Raw genomic sequence first — 15,768 nt, forward strand, 5'->3', positions numbered from 1 at the left:
CCAGCTCCTTTATTTTACAGCTGGCCACACAGGCCCTGACAGGTTAAGTGATTTATTTGTATGGAGGCACAGTGAGCTTGGGGCACTGCCAGGACCCTAGATAAGGTCTCCTGATTCCCTAGCTTCCTCCAGAGGCCTGGGGTAGGGACATTCTATTCATGTGGGGCCAGTCCCCTCTGCTAGGCGTTTGCAGAACCTCTTGGTTAAATGGGAAGGCAGAGCAGGGTCCTAACTGACTGTGCTGTTTCCTCTGTAGCAGGTTTAGGCCTGTCCTGATTGGGGTGTGTGGATGGTGTCAGGCCTGCTCTCCCTAGGGGTGAGGCCAGGAATCTGCAGCCTAAGGGTGGGGGCATGGGTGCCGCAGATGTGCGGGGTGAGCCTGTCCCAGCAAGTCTTGGGAAGACAGCCACCTTGGAGCCCATTGGAGGTGCCTCTGCCCATGGTCCTCTTATGGCCAATGAGATTGGCTGGGAAGAGGTGGTGAAGGAAGGATTCCGGGGCCAAGCCTGGTCCTTTGGTCTCCTTTCTCCCTTGCCCCACCAGGGACTTCTAGAGCTGACATCTCATGTCTCAAGGGGGAGCCCTGTCTCCGCAGTGCTTGGTGCCAGGAGACCTCTTTCCTTCTCCCCAGTAAACTGCAGCACCCAGAGCAAAAAAGTCAATGTCCCTGCCAAGGGGCCCCTGCCCCCCTTCAACTGACCACTTTCCACAAATCCCTTTCCCTCTCTTGTAGAACTTTCAATGTCTGCAAAGCACATTCACACCTGTGCTCTTGGATCTCCTTTGTCTATCCTAAAAACCCTAGGGGGTGCCCCCCCACCCCCCAGCAGAGGTGGCCATCCCACTTGATGGATGAAGAAACAGGATCTTGCCAAAACCCAACTCCAAAACCACTCTCCACTGTACCCTCTGTCTGTAAAGTAAGGTAATGAGACTGAAAAAATCAGAGGCCCATTTGCTGGTAAGAGATTTTTATCACCTAGTTAAAGGAAGTTTTTTGTTTTTTTGGGTTTTTTTTTTTTGGTCCATGATAGTTCCATATTGTATTATTACGGCTCTTTGAGAAGTGCTTTCATCTACATGATCACAGTTCATCCCTCGGACAATCTTTGGGGAGTAGTAGGTTTTAGTCCCCCATTTGACAGTTGAGAATAATACCGAGACTCAGAGATGTGAAATGACAGATCCAAGCTCACACAAGGCAAAGAACTTTTACTGGGAGATTAATATATGCTGGACACTGTTCTGTGTGTGCTTCACGCCATGACTAATACGTTTAATTCTCCAAACAACCCAGTGAAATGGGTACTTTCATTCTCCTAATTTTATAGATGCAGGTTGGAGTCTTGGCCCATAGCGCTGAGATCTGGTCGCGAAGGGGTTAAGCATGGAGGCTGGGCAGGGCCCAGCTGGGATGCTGTCAATGGCAGGAAACCTGGCCCGTGAAGGAGGGGGAGGATGGGGCTGTTGTGTCTGACAACCCCCATCCCTTTGGTCTTAAAGGAGCATCCGGGTTGGGAAGGGCAGGTGGGGTGGGGTGGGGTGGGGAGTGGGCTTCTCAGCTCTTTTCTAGGACAGATGCTGGACTGCAGAATGAGGGATTCAGAGTGGAACGCAGGGGCTGCCCTGGGGCAGCCCCTGGTCTGATGAGGGTGACTAGAAGGGACTCTGCTTGTAGGAGCACTCCATCAGATGGGGGAGGCAGCCCCAGCCCTCGGAGCGCCCAGTCAGAGGGGGGAGACACAGCTCTGGAGTCCGAGGTGGGGGATGGTCAAGTAGCCTTGCTCTCACCAGCGCACAGTCTGAGGGGTGACAATACCCTGTCCCAGGATGCCAGTGGAAACAGACCCTCTACTGTGCTGGCGGAGCAGGCTCATGGAGGGGAGGTCAAACTGGATTGGCCTTCTGGGTAAGAGAGCCCTGCAAGTCAGCGAGAGAGTGAGGAGTGGGGAGATCATGAGGTGGAGCTCCAGCTGCCTGCCCCCGCCCCGTCTCTGGGTCACACTTGCCATGAACGGATCATCTGTCTTTCTGATAATGGATCCCTAGGGACATCCTTAAAGTGGCTCCTTCCGGTGCTAGAGGCAGGACCCTGGGCCTGTGGGAGGCCAAATCTGAGAGATATTTCCTTCCTATTTCCAAGCTCATTCCCGGATCACCTTGATGATCAGTTGGAAATGGGCTGAGTCAGAACTGGCTCCTTCCGGAGAAGGGGGGGGGGGGAGACTGGGGGAGCAGCTCTGGTCAGTGTCGGGAATAATGAGAAGGCTCTGGGAGGCCTTCAGATCCAGCCTCAGACCCCCCGACCCACACTGTCACCTCCCTTAGCAGCCAGCTACAGGCCCCCCACCACAGCCACACACACCTCAGCCCTGCCTTTGATTCTAACCCTGGTGTAACCGCTCACTGGCTGTGTGGCCTGGAGCAAGAACTCAACCTCTCTGAGTTTCCTTCTGTGTAAAATCGGAATGAGAAGACCCAGGTCTTGAGTGGCACAAAGAAGTGGCAGCTGAGAAAGCCCCTGGTGCCTCAAGGTGCTCATGAATGTTAGATGGATCTGCCTCTTAGCCCCTGCCCTGCAATGACACCTCCGGCCTAAATGGTTTCTAACCCCACAGTCTCAGCCGCTGTCAACAAATCATTCTGAACTCTGCTCTGCGCTGTGGGGTCAGCAGCAGGGTCAGACAGGTTTCTGCCCTCAGGGAGCTCAGCCTGCTTAGGGGTGGATTGGGGGGCAGGGGCATGACAGACTGATCACAACTTCAGCCAGAGCAGTGCTTCTTTCTGTGACGGAGATGAACAAAGCAGGGGAGAGGGGAGGACGTGTGTTCTGCCAGAGAAGAGGGGGGTACGTTTTTCGGAAGGGATTTCTGACAGGGGTAACGTTTTTTTTTTATTTTTGGGACAGAGAGAGACAGAGCATGAACGGGGGAGGGGCAGAGAGAGAGGGAGACACAGAATCGGAAACAGGCTCCAGGCTCCGAGCCATCGGCCCAGAGCCTGACGCGGGGCTCGAACTCACAGACCGCGAGATTGTGACCTGGCTGAAGTCGGACGCTTAACCGACTGCGCCACCCAGGCGCCCCGGGGGGTACGTTTTTCAAAGAGGGGGTATCTGGGCCTGGAAGGGATTTCTGGCAGGGGTGGGATGTCTGGTGGGGTCTGGAGGAGGGGGGTGTTGGGGGAGGGATGGTGAAAGCTACAGGCCCCAAAACAGCAGGAGCCAGGGTGTCAGGGAGGGGACTGCAGGGGGTGTGGAGAGGGGAGGGGAGGAGAGGGAGAGAGGGACAGAGGGAGGGAGAGGCTCAGGAGGGCTGAGAGACAAGATGGGGGTGCCGAGAAGGGAGGAGATGCGTGAGGTGGTGGGGGGTCCTGAGAAAAGGCGGCTCAGCGGAGAGGGCTCCGGGAGGGGTCAGGAGCTGCCAGCAGGAGGGGCCCACAGCGCCGGTGAGGCCCCAGCACCACAGGAGGGGCCCCCTGCGCCATGTGCGCCCCCACGGAGATCAGAGCAGCTATCCTGTAATTCGGGACCTTCCGTTTAGGAAAGAATCTCAGCCACAACAATAGCCTGGCTCCCGCTCTGCCTCCGAGGGGTGCGGCCTCTGGGCAGAGCCGTTGCCCCGCACCCACCCACCGGGGGAGGGAAGGGCAGCGGGGTCGCGGAGAGGAAGGTGTCATGGCACGCTGTTGGTGGAGCCCCTCCGCGTTGCCAGTGAACACAGTGAGTAAGAGAGAGGCTGTCCGCTCGCACAGCGCTTCCAGCCCAGGGTTAGAATAAGGAAACCAACGCCATTTACTGTCCGCTGTGCGCGAGGCGCTCCGCTCCTTGCGACACCTGCTTCTTATCAAACCCTAGGGGGTGCGGGGAGGGAGCGGGCAGAGGCGGAGAAGTGACTCGGCCAGGGTCACACGGCTTGGAGGCGGCAGAACCGGGCCTGCAGAGCGGACTCGCATCCACAGGGCAGCACCCGCGGCCCGGGCTCTTGGGCAGATCTGCTCTCCCTCGAGGTGGAGCCCGAAGTCTTCCGGACGCACGCACGGGCGGGCACGAGGGCAGCCCCGGGTGGCAGCGCTTCCCCACCTGCTGGCACCTCCTCCGCCCCCACGCCTCTCTCTGGTCACCCTCACTTTCCTCCGCTGGCCTCAGCGAGGGCGCCTCTTGATCCAGTGCAAGGAACCCAAACCATCCAGTCTCCGCTTAGCCGAGTAGGGAACACACACATGGGAGAGCAGTCGGGGGCAGGGTTCGCGTGGAACGCGGCGGCAAGAAATGCATCCTCCTGCAAACATTGACAAATATGCATTCATAATGACAAGTTGAAAATATGTTTTGGTGTTTCTTTTTGACACAGAGAAAGCCATGAAAATATCAAACATGACTGAATTTGATTATTATTGCACACGTATGGGTATTTCGGTCAAGGGCCAACAATACTGGATGAGTAAGAAAATAAACATGTGAGTAATTCACAAATTGTTCTAGCTTTATTCCGTAAAATCTATTTTTCTTGTCTTGATTTAAGCAAAGTTACTAAATATGTTACTATAGTGAAAAGCTTCAGGGGTGCCTGGCTCGTTCAGTCATTAGAGCATATGACTCTTAATCTCAGGGTGATGAGTTCTAGACCCAGGTTGGGTGTAGAGATTGCTTTAAAAAAAAGTTTCATATCACTCGCGTTTTACTGGCAGTAATGCCCTGCTAGCCTCTCTGCAGTTGTTTTCTTGTTAGTTTTTTTTTAACATTTCTATTTGGTGAAAGTTTGATCTGTTGACATAGTAGGAAATAGAATTGAACATAAAAATTTTAGTGTTTTTAATGTTTATTTATTTAAAAACATTTTTAATGTTTATTTCTTTTTGAGAGAGACAGAGGGTGAGGGGGGAGGTGAGGGGCAGAGAGAGAGAGAGAGAGAGAGAGAGACTGTGCATGAGAGAGAGAGAGAGAGAGAGAGAGAGGGAGAGAGAATGAGCGGGGGAGGGACAGAGACAGAGAGAGGGAGACACAGAATCCAAAGCAGGCTCTAGGCTCTGAGCTGTCAGCACAGAGCACAACGCAGGGCTCGAACTCAGGAACTGTGAAATCATGACCTGAGCCAAAGTCAGACACTTAACCCACTGAGCCACCCAGGTGCCCCTCAAGCATTTATTTTATTTTATTTTTTATTTTTTCAGCTTTATTTATTTATTTTAAGCAATCTCTACATCCAATGTGGGGCTTGAACCCAGGTGACCCCAACATAAAAATCTTAAAGCAACACTTAAATTTAGAGATGAACTATTGCATTTATTTTTAAGAATGTTTATTTATTTTCGAGAGTGAGCAAGCAGGGGAGGGGCAGAGAGAGAGAGAGAGAGAGAGAGAGAGAGAATCCCTAGCAGGCTCTGCGCTGTCAGCACAGAGCCTGATGGGGAACTCCAACCCACGAACCATGAGATCATGACCTGAGCTGAAGTCAGATGCTTAACCCACTGAGCCACCCAGGTGCCCCAAGGTGATTTTGATATCGGGACCCCTTTGAAGAGCAGGGATCCCTCTAGTCAGTTCTAAGGGTGGCACAGAGCTGTGGCCAGGAAGGTGTTGTGTCACATTGAACACACCCAATGGTGGGGACCTAGCCTTCTGTATGTGAGGAGGGTAATTCCCGGAAAAGGTGGAGGTTGAGAGCTGGGCAGATACCCAAAAAAGTGAGTATTACAACCATCATCCCTAATATCATCACAGCATCGTAACTAACACCTTAATACTGTCACGGGTTTATAATCGTCACCTTCTTCACAGTCATTGCCAGCTTCTCCATCGTTTCCAGCACCATGAACCTCTGTGGTTTTGGCCACTCAGCAATTACCCTCACCCTACCCTGACCTTGGCCACCTGTGCTCTCAGAATGGAGAAACTTGACTCAGGGTGGGGTGCTTGACCTAGGCTTGGGTCAAAAAGCCTATCACATTTCTCTGGCCCCAGTTCTTCATTTAAAGATGGGCATGTAACTCAATTACAGCCAAGGGGAATTTTGCCGAGACCGTTGAGACAAATCTCTCTCCTCTTTACTGTGCAAGAACCTGGGAAGACAGAGCCCAGAGAGTCCAGCCTGCCCGAAGACTGCGTCAGCAGAGAGGAAGCAGTATTGAGAGTCAGAGACAGTGAAAATGGACCTTGATGAGTGGGGCCTTTGTATCTAATCATGTCTGAAGCAAACCTCTACGTGGTCTTCACAGTTGGGGAAGCCAATACCTTTCCCTTTGGCTTAACCCTGCTGGGTTGATTTTTCAGTCACCTACGTCCAAAATAAACCGGAAGGAAACATCATTCTCTCCAAAACCAGGGTCATCATCAGAATGCCTGCAGCATTGAACATGAGAAGCCTTCGTTTGCTTACCATTCTAACCCATCTCTGCACTAATTTCTCAGGAATGTTGAACAAATGCTTCCAGGTTTGTTGTGAAGCAGACTGAAGAGAACAGAAGTTCTCATGAAGGAGTCAGGAGACCAAAGTTCTGGTCCTGACTTTGACATGAACTCACTCTTGGTCTGGAGCAAGTCTCTCTCTCTTGAGCATCAGATTCAGATCTATTAAAAGGAGGAACGTGGATTATACCAGTGGCTCCCCAGTGCTATTCCTTGGTGGATTCCAGTCGGCTACATAAAATTTACCTGGGGAGCTTGCTAACAAGACAGATGCCAGACCTCTGTCCTTGGAGAACCTAATTTAATAGATCTGGTGGGGAGTCAAGATGGAAAGACTAGGGGCGCCTGGGTGGCTCAGTCAGTTAAGCGTCCGACTTTGGCTCCGGTCATGATCTCACAGTTCATGGGTTCAAGCCCCGCATTCGGGCTCTTTGCTGTCAGCATGGAGCCTGCTTTGGATCCTCTGTCCACTCTCTCTCTGCCCCTCCCCTGCTCATGCTGTCTTTCAAAAATAAACATTAAAAAAAAAAGAAGGAAAGACTATAACAGTGGCTCAGACTGATTTTATCGATATGAAGTACTTTCCTAGAGATTCTAGATGTAACGTGTTATCTCTTGCAACTGAAAGTAGCTCTAATATTGCTTGTTCAGTTGACTGAAACTGGTATTCAACATGAGGTGTATTTAGGGAGGTTGAGATGTCGGCATATCTCTGGTGAATGTGTCTCATGTCTAAGAAGATAGGAATGTTGCAGAAGATTTATCATGTGAAATTGTATATGTTCCCTAATCCCACTGAGTACATCCCCCTACCCGCCCCCCCCACCACAAGAGGGCTCAGAGGGTAGTTCTTCACCTCCGTGTTGAGATAAGCATAAGTGAGAACACCAGGATCCTTGGAAATTTTTATGGTGGATGTGCTCTGCCGTTGGGGTATATTGGGAGAGGAATCACTGAGATGGGTTCCCCTGATTTCATTAGGGGTGATGGGGTCCTGGAGGAGGAGAGGCCAAGTGGCAGGGCTGAATTGCCAGACTCAAGGTGGATGCTTTCGCTGCAGGATAAAGTGATCACCAGCATGTTTTGACTTGCCGGGATCTTTGATCAGAGTGTCCTAGCAGTGAAATAGACGAGCAGCTTATTCAATTGATACCACTGATTTATATAACAGAAACACCTCCAAGTCTTATGGCCAGAAGCCAAAGGTGAATTGTCACCATGGAGCATCTCAGCCTTGTGTCCTATGTCCAGATCCAAGCCAGTTCACAGAGCTGATGTCCTGATTGAACAGGAGGCCAGGTCCCTTAAGGGAGGACCCTGTAGCACTGCCATAGTGTATAGTGTGTGTCTTTCTCTGAGGAAGGGGGAAGGGAAACTCAGACCTTTCAGGAATTACTAGACATTGACTTTGAATTGACGCTAACATCTGGGAACCCAGGATTGAACATGTCTAAAACTAAACTCCTGATCTATCTCTTATCACCCCAGATCCATTTCAGCATCCTTCCAATTGCTCAGGCCAAAACCTTGGAGCCCTCTTGGACACATGTCTTTCCATCACATTGCACATTTAATCCATCAGCAACATCCGTTGGCTCTATCTTCAGAACACATCTGGATTTATGTCACCTCTGTCCCACTGCACTCCTACCACCCCGGTCCAAACGGTTGTCCTCTCTTGCCTGGATCGCTGCAGTGGCCTGTAAGGCTCCCGTCTAACCTCATCCCACTCAGCAGCTAGATGAGTCCTTTGCAAGTGGAAGTTAATTACCTTATAGCTTCTCTGCTCAAGTTCCTGAAAAGGACTCCTCCTCGAGTGAAAGCCAACGTCCTCAAAGGCTCACAAGGGTTTACATAAGCCCACCTTATCTCTGGCTGTCCTCCCTCTCAGCCACTCTGCCACAGATACTTTGACCACACGACCTTGTCTACCTTAGGGCTTTGAGCCACTACCTGGAATGCGTTCTCTTTAGATCTCTGCTTTGCTGACTCCTTCACCTTGTTTTAAGCCTTTGTTCAGCTCTCACCCCAGTGAGATCTCCCCTGACCATTTTATTTAATAATTCTCCAGCATCTTTCTGCAGTATTTGCAACACATTTAATTCAGCTCTACTTTTTCTTTGCATCTAATTTTTTTTTTAACTTAGCACATTCTAACATACTAAATAATTTACTTATTTACGTTCATAACTATCTCCCCCACCTAGAATGTAAGTTCAGTGAGGGAAGGGACCTTTGTTTTATTCACTGATATATCCCGAGTACCTTGAATCAGGCCTTGCACTCAGTGGGTGCTCAAGATACTTGTTTCATGGATGGATTTTGAAGAAACCCTGGAGAGACTGTGGAGGGGGCTCGAGAAGGTCCCTTGAGAGGGTAGGTCTTGGGACCGAGTGATGCAAAATTCAGGTCCCAGAAGGCCTTCTAAAACCATACAATTTCCCCTTCTGGCCAGTGAGACTCGAGGGAAAGTCTGCTGCAGGAGCCTAGGGAAGTTTTCCCGCTCTCAAGGAGACCCAGGGAGAAATGGTCTCTATCCTCCTCTAGGTGAGCTGTCTAGATGTGATTCTTATAACTATTTTGGTTGTCTGGGGCCCTGAGGAGAGCAAGTCTAAGGAAAAAGCAAACAGTGGGTGTGTGTGGATAATCTGGGTCCTTTCCTCATAATGTGCCCTCAAGGAATGGCTTACTGTCCCCACCTGTGGGCGGTGCGGTCAGCTAACCGTCGGTGCTTGTCACCTCCTTCAGGGTCTGCCTCTGCTGCTGAGAGCCCCTTTACTCAAGGACAAGCCCTTCCTAGGGTGGCCCCCCAACTTGCGATTGAGGAAGGTGAGGGTATCAAGATCTGGCCTTTTGGCCCCAAGTGGCACATCAGTGACACTGATGGGCAATTTTATTCCAAAGCATTGACCAACTCAAAGACTTTTACGTGACACTGTGTCCCCATAGGAAGAAAACAGGAACCAAGGGGTGAAAGCAGGAGCGATCCCATTTGCTATTATTCTAATAACCCAGTGAAGACCTTTTACGTCCCAGCCCTGCCACTCTGGGCTCTGCTGGGTGAGAGGTCCTCGTTCTCAAAAGGATTTGCAATCCTTTTGCCAAAAGGATTTGCATTGAATTATAAGCTCCGTCTGCCTCCTGGGTGTTCTGAGCTTCTTGTATCTAGGAACCAATGGTTAAGAAAAGGGGTCACTCGGGGCACCTGGGTGGCGCAGTCGGTTAAGCGTCCGACTTCAGCCGGGTCACGATCTCGCGGTCCGTGAGTTCGAGCCCCGCGTCAGGCTCTGGGCTGATGGCTCGGAGCCTGGAGCCTGTTTCCGATTCTGTGTCTCCCTCTCTCTCTGCCCCTCCCCCGTTCATGCTCTGTCTCTCTCTGTCCCAAAAATAAATAAAAAACGTTGAAAAAAAAATTAAAAAAAAAAAAAAAGAAAAGGGGTCACTGTCATGGCAGAGGTGTTTGACCCTGTTTATAAATAGGAATAAAGCTGCTGTTCCATAATTGGGACAGTCGATTCCAGGTGACCTACCTGGGTGCTTCTTGGTGGTCCCTGGCCCAGTTGTGACCGTAAATGACCAGGTAATGCAACCCTGGCCTGAGAAGGCCCTGGCGACCAGGGGCTCAGGCTCCTTGAGGATGAGGGTCTGGATCATGCCACCAGGTGAGCCACTGAGACCAGCAGAAGTGGCAGCTGGGGGGGGGGGGGCAGTGTGGGCGGATCTAGAATGGACAGAAGAGGAGGGACATCAGGAGTCTCCATTGTGGCCCTGAGACCATCGGCAGCAGTGGGGGATCTAGTTCGTCCCACGAAAATTCCTCTTCCGAGTTTCTCCTCCTGGGACTCCCTGGCCAGTGGACTCCCAAAGGAGCTGCCTTTCGAATGTTTATGGGGAAGTGGATTCAAGCGGCTCCACGATGGTCTGTGGTAGACCCCAACTTTCTTTCTTTTTGTATTTTAAGTTTATTTTGAGAGAGACAGAGACAGCGTGAGTGGGGGAGGGCAGAGAGACAGGGTGAGAGAGAGAATCTGAAGCAGGCTCTGCACCGTCAGCACGGAGCCCGATGCAGGGCTTGAACTCATGAAACCGTGAGATGCCGACCTGAGCCGAAACCAAGAGTCAAAGCTTTAACCCACTGGGCCACCCAGACACCCCGACAGTAACTTTCAAGAAAGGGCTTGCTGCCCATCTGTGGCAGGTGCAGTCGGCCTGAAGCTGTCGCCTCCTTTAGGGTGGGCTTCGCCTGCTGAGAGCCCCCTCACACAAGGTCATACCCTTCCCAGGGCAACCTGTGTGTGGTGACCAGAAGAGATGGGGTGTGAACATCTGGCCGTTCCAGCCCGATGCAGGACACTGACTGGCGATGCTCACGCCAGAGCTCTGTGCCAGGACCTCAGAGCGAGGTCTCGCCAGCCTGCATCGCAGTTCAACTTCTTCCCCTGCCTGAGCCTGGTTCCTGCCCCTTCTTTCATAGGGGTTGTTGCCGAATAAACATCTTCTGCCTGAGCTCTGTCTCGAGGTCTGCTTTAAGAGAACTCAGCAATGTATTATTCTTGGAACACACCCAGCCTCCAGGAACAATTTGCTGTCTCCAGCCCCCTCCAGAGACCACCTGAAGGGGGCTTCTGAGCAGCTCCCCCAACATGTCTTTCTACTCTATTTGAAATTTAGCTCTACTCTGAAATAATTAAGCACCCACTAGTTCCAGAGTCTTGATAATTTTTTAAGTGCCTTCCAGGGAGACTGGGAGCAAATATTTTCTCCATAAAGGGCCTAGACCCTGAGTGGTCGGTTCCCCCTCGGCCTCCTGAGGTTTCAGCCACAGGTAGAGTGGTCATCCTTGCCAGCCCTAGTGATCTGAAAGAGATGGCTTGTCAGGAGCCTAGGCCAAGTCCCTTCCATGACATCTTTGGTTAGTCACTTAAAAAAAAAATTGTTTTTTAATGTTTATTTATTTCCTGAGAGACAGAAAGAGTGTGAGCAGGAGAGGGGCAGAGAGAGAGGGAGACACAGAATCTGAAGCAGACTCCAGGCTCTGAGCTGTCCGCACAGAGCCCGACGCAGGGCCGGAACCCACAGACGGTGAGATCATGACCTGAGCCGAAGTCAGACGCCTGACTGACTGAGCCACCCAGGTGCCCCTGCGGTTGGTCACTTCTTAGAGACTGCCCCCAACAATACTCTGAGATTAGGTGAGCTTGGCACCGTGAGACACAGGCCACAGTGATAATTTTGTTTCCAAATTATCCCACTCTACCCTCCAATGTTTACAGGAAGCAGGTCGGTTGAGTCAAGGAGATGTAGAGGCTCAGACTGGGGAGAGGTTTCCCAGGGACACGCACAGGGCACCTTGCCTTTGAGCAAAGTATCCCAGGCTCATCCACCAGAGGGCAGGCTTCACCCTTCAAGGAGCCTTTCTGATTCGCCTTCACCTTGGGACTCTCTTTTCCAACCTCCAATCGCCCCAGGGTCCACACGGCTGCCAGGCATCTCTCTGCACATCCTGGACCTCCTTAGCGCTGCTGTTGCCCCTGGTGACCACTCTGATAGTTGTTTACCTGGACGCTTGGTGTTTTGTAATGCCAGTTAACCGGTAAGAGCAGTAATTCCTTCATTTCTATTTTTTTTTTCCTGTAGTTTATGAAATATCTTCACATACATTATCTCATTTGGCTTGCAAAGCAACTTGGAAACATAATTTATTATATGGTCACTTAAAAAATGTTTATTTGGTTTGAGAGAGCGAGTGAGCGGGGGAGGGACAGAGAGAGAAGGAGAGAGAGAATCCCAAGCTGGGTCTATGCTGTCAGCCCAGAACCAAGGCAGGGCTCAACTGCACGTGAGATCATGACCTAAGCTGAGCTGAACTCAAGAGCTGGATGCTTGAGCGACTGAGCCACCCAGGGGCTCCTGTATATGGCCACTTTTTGGAAGAGGTAACTGAGGTTCACAGAGGTGAAGCGGCTACACTTTGTAAAGTCACATAGTGAGTTTCTGGTGCTACTATAATTGACATCTGTTAAGCATTTGCTATGTGCCGAGGATAGTATACAAGCTGGCTTGTAATTTACTTAATTACTTAATTTAAATTTAAATTAATTTACTTAATTTACTTAATTAATTGAATATATCAAGGTTATTTTATGTTGTGTGTCTGATGATCCCAATATCTTTGAAGGTCTGTTTCTACCATCTCTCAGTTCTATGTGTTCTCCCTCGTGGTGCCTTGTTACCTTGTGTGTTTGGTTATTTTTCACTGTGAGCAGCTTGCATTTCCCTAGAAGTTTGTAGGAATTATTTGAAGCCTGTGTTGACATTGACAATATGCATTTATTTCTGTCAATAATGTGCTGGTACTACCCACCCACACCACTTTAAATTCTTTGTTTAAGGATTTTAGGATTACATAAGTAATGTGATTTGACTTCGGATTTCAGAAAGGGGTTGGCTTGCAGATTGTGAATTTTTTTTTTTTTTTTAGAGAGAGAGAGAGAGAGTGCTTGTGTGCAGGAGGGGCAGAGAAAGAGAGAACCTTAAGCAAGCTCCATGCCCAGTGCAGAGCCCAACACAGGACTTGATCCCATGACCGTGAGATCATAACCTGAGCTGAAATCAAGTCGGATGCTTAACCAACTGAGCCACCCAGGCGCCCTGACAATTATGAATTAAAAAAAATTCTTTAAACGTTTATTTATTTTTGAGAGACAGAGAAAGACAGAGCATGAGTGGGGGAGGAGCAGAGAGAGGGAGACACAGAATCCGAAGCAGGCTCCAGGCTCCGAGCTGTCGGCACAGAGCCCTACAAGGGGCTCAAACTCTCAAGCCCTGAGATCGTGACCTGGGCCAAAGTCTGATGCTTAACCGACTGAGCTACCCAGGCGCTCTGAGCCTGTGCATGAGAGCAAATGCTAGAACAAAAAGACACAATAGTTTTGTTTTGTTTTGTTTTTAGCTCTGATCACAAATTTGTATTCCTCTGCTTGTCTTTGAGGACCTTTCATAATCTGATCACATTGTATTCACCCACTCTCTTTTTCCTGACATACGTGCCCCGAAATAGTCCTTCTGGGCATCTTCATGATCTCTTTAGTTTGTGACTTGCCGCAGCGCAGTGAAGAAGCAGTGACCACCGTCGTGGGCCCTCAGAGCCTAGGCTCAGATCCTGAGAGAGCTGTAGACCTCCGGCAGGTTACCCACCCTCTCTGGGCTTCTGTTTCTTTACCTGTAAACTGGCAAAGAACAGTAGGCACTTTGCAGGGTTGGGGGATTCTATGAGTCAATGCAGGTAGAACAGGTGAAGTAGGGCCTGGCACATAAAATGCAGGTGTTGGGGCGTCTGGGTGGCTCGGTCAGTTGAGTGTCTGACTTCAGCTTGGATCATGATCTCATGGTTCATGAGTTCAAGCCCCACGTTGGGCCCTGTGCTGACAGCTCAGAGCCTAGAGCCTGCTTCCGATTCTGTGTCTCTCTTTCTCTCTGCCCCCTCCCCCACTTGCACTCTGTCTCTCTCTCTCTCTCAAAAGTGAATAAACTTTAAAAAACATTTTTTTAAGCTGCAGGGTGTGTTTTAGCTGTTACTGCTAATCTCCCCTATGTAGTGGGTTGTTATTAGTTCCCTATAGCTCGTCTGTAAACTGGGAGAGGATTCTTGTGAATAAAATAGTTTTATTATCACTTTTAAATTTTTTATTTATTTTTAAAAATGTTATTTGATTATTTATTTTGAGAGCGAGAGAGACACGGAGAACACAAACAGGGGAAGGGGCAGAGACAGAGGGAGAGACAATCCCAAGCAGGCTCCGCGCTGTCAGCGAGAGCCTGACGTGGGGCTCGATCCCACAGACTGAGAGATCCTGACCTGAGCCAAAATCAAGAGTTGGGTGCCCAACTAACTGAGCCACTCAGGCGCCCCTAGTTTTTTAAACCAAATATTGTCACTTTGGTTTTTTTTTTTTTTTTTTTGTAATTTCAAGTTTTTATTTAAATTCCAGTTAGTTAACGTACATAAATAAAATAGTTTTAAAAAGTACCTAACGGGGTTGCCTGGGTGGCTCCGTTGGTTGGACGCCCGACTCTTGATTTTGGCTCAGGTCATAATCTCGCAGTTGGTGGGCTCCAGACCCCGGGGCAGGCTCTGAGCTGACAGCTTGGAGTCTGCTTGGGATTCTCTGCCTCCCTCTCTCTGTGCCCCTCCCCCACTTCACGCTCTCTCCCTCTGTCTCTCTCAGGATAAATAAATAAGCTTAAAAAAAAAGTACCTAACACAGTGCCTGGCACATAGTAGGGCTAATTTTCTGGAATGGCAGTTTTCCTGCTGCCATTTTAAGAGGGCGATAGAGCCCTTATCTACTGAGGTCTAGGGCTTCGTTTGTCCCAGTGGAGAGACAAGTGCTTTGCGTTTCAAGTCTCAAGGGCAACGAAATGGCTCAAACTGTTGAAAGACAGAGCAATGAGCAACCCTACCCACCTCAGCAAAGGTAGTAACTAGCTCCTGAGACCGAGGGGATGGACTGGTGGCTGATTCTGTGAGAATTGAGCTCCAACTGACCCATGGGAGCAAGATTTCTGACTGGATGGAATGTGACTCCGGCTCCGGTGTTTAAATAGGGCTGGACTGTGGGGATTTGGTCCATAAGCATCTTAGTGGACAGCGTGAGGATCAGAGGCCTTTCTCCAAGTCTTAGGGATAATTCTGGAGAAGTTCCCTCTAATCTTGGCTGTTTGAGGAGGATGAAGAAATATGATGCTTCCTATCTCTTGGTGTCTTTGAGGAAGTTTATAGTGATACATTGTATGTTTTATTTTCTCAATGGAGGGCAGGGATGTGCGTGACTTTCCTCTGTAAACCTCACAACCCTTTCATTAGTACTTTTCCATGTTGAATTGAATCATTACATTTTAGAACTGGAAGGGCTCGTAGAAATTATCCCAAGTTAGTACTGACAGTAATGAATTACTCTGAAGGCCAATGATACCATCCAGTTGATTCTTTTTGTCCTATGTGTCTAAAAGAAATCCTGAAGTCAGGAAGTTTCTTCTCTAAGGACTGGGCTTAGGCTGAAAGGTGGGCCCAGGTGAACATGTAATTTATCTTCAAAGAACACTTTCTTCTCCACAGCCCATTGTAGCCCACGGGCACTGACGTTCTTTTGGGAAAGACTAGGAGAACCACTGCTTTTTTTTTTTTTTTTTTAATTTTTTTTTTAACATTTATTTATTTTTGAGACAGAGAGAGACAGAGCATGAACAGGGGAGGAGCACAGAGAGAGGGAGACACAGAATCTGAAACAGGCTCCAGGCTCTGAGCTGTCAGCACAGAGCCCAATGCGGGGCTCGAACTCACGGACCGTGAGATCATGACC

Source organism: Panthera uncia, assembly GCF_023721935.1.
Source record: "Panthera uncia isolate 11264 chromosome C1 unlocalized genomic scaffold, Puncia_PCG_1.0 HiC_scaffold_4, whole genome shotgun sequence".
In the NCBI taxonomy this organism is placed as follows: domain Eukaryota; kingdom Metazoa; phylum Chordata; class Mammalia; order Carnivora; family Felidae; genus Panthera; species Panthera uncia.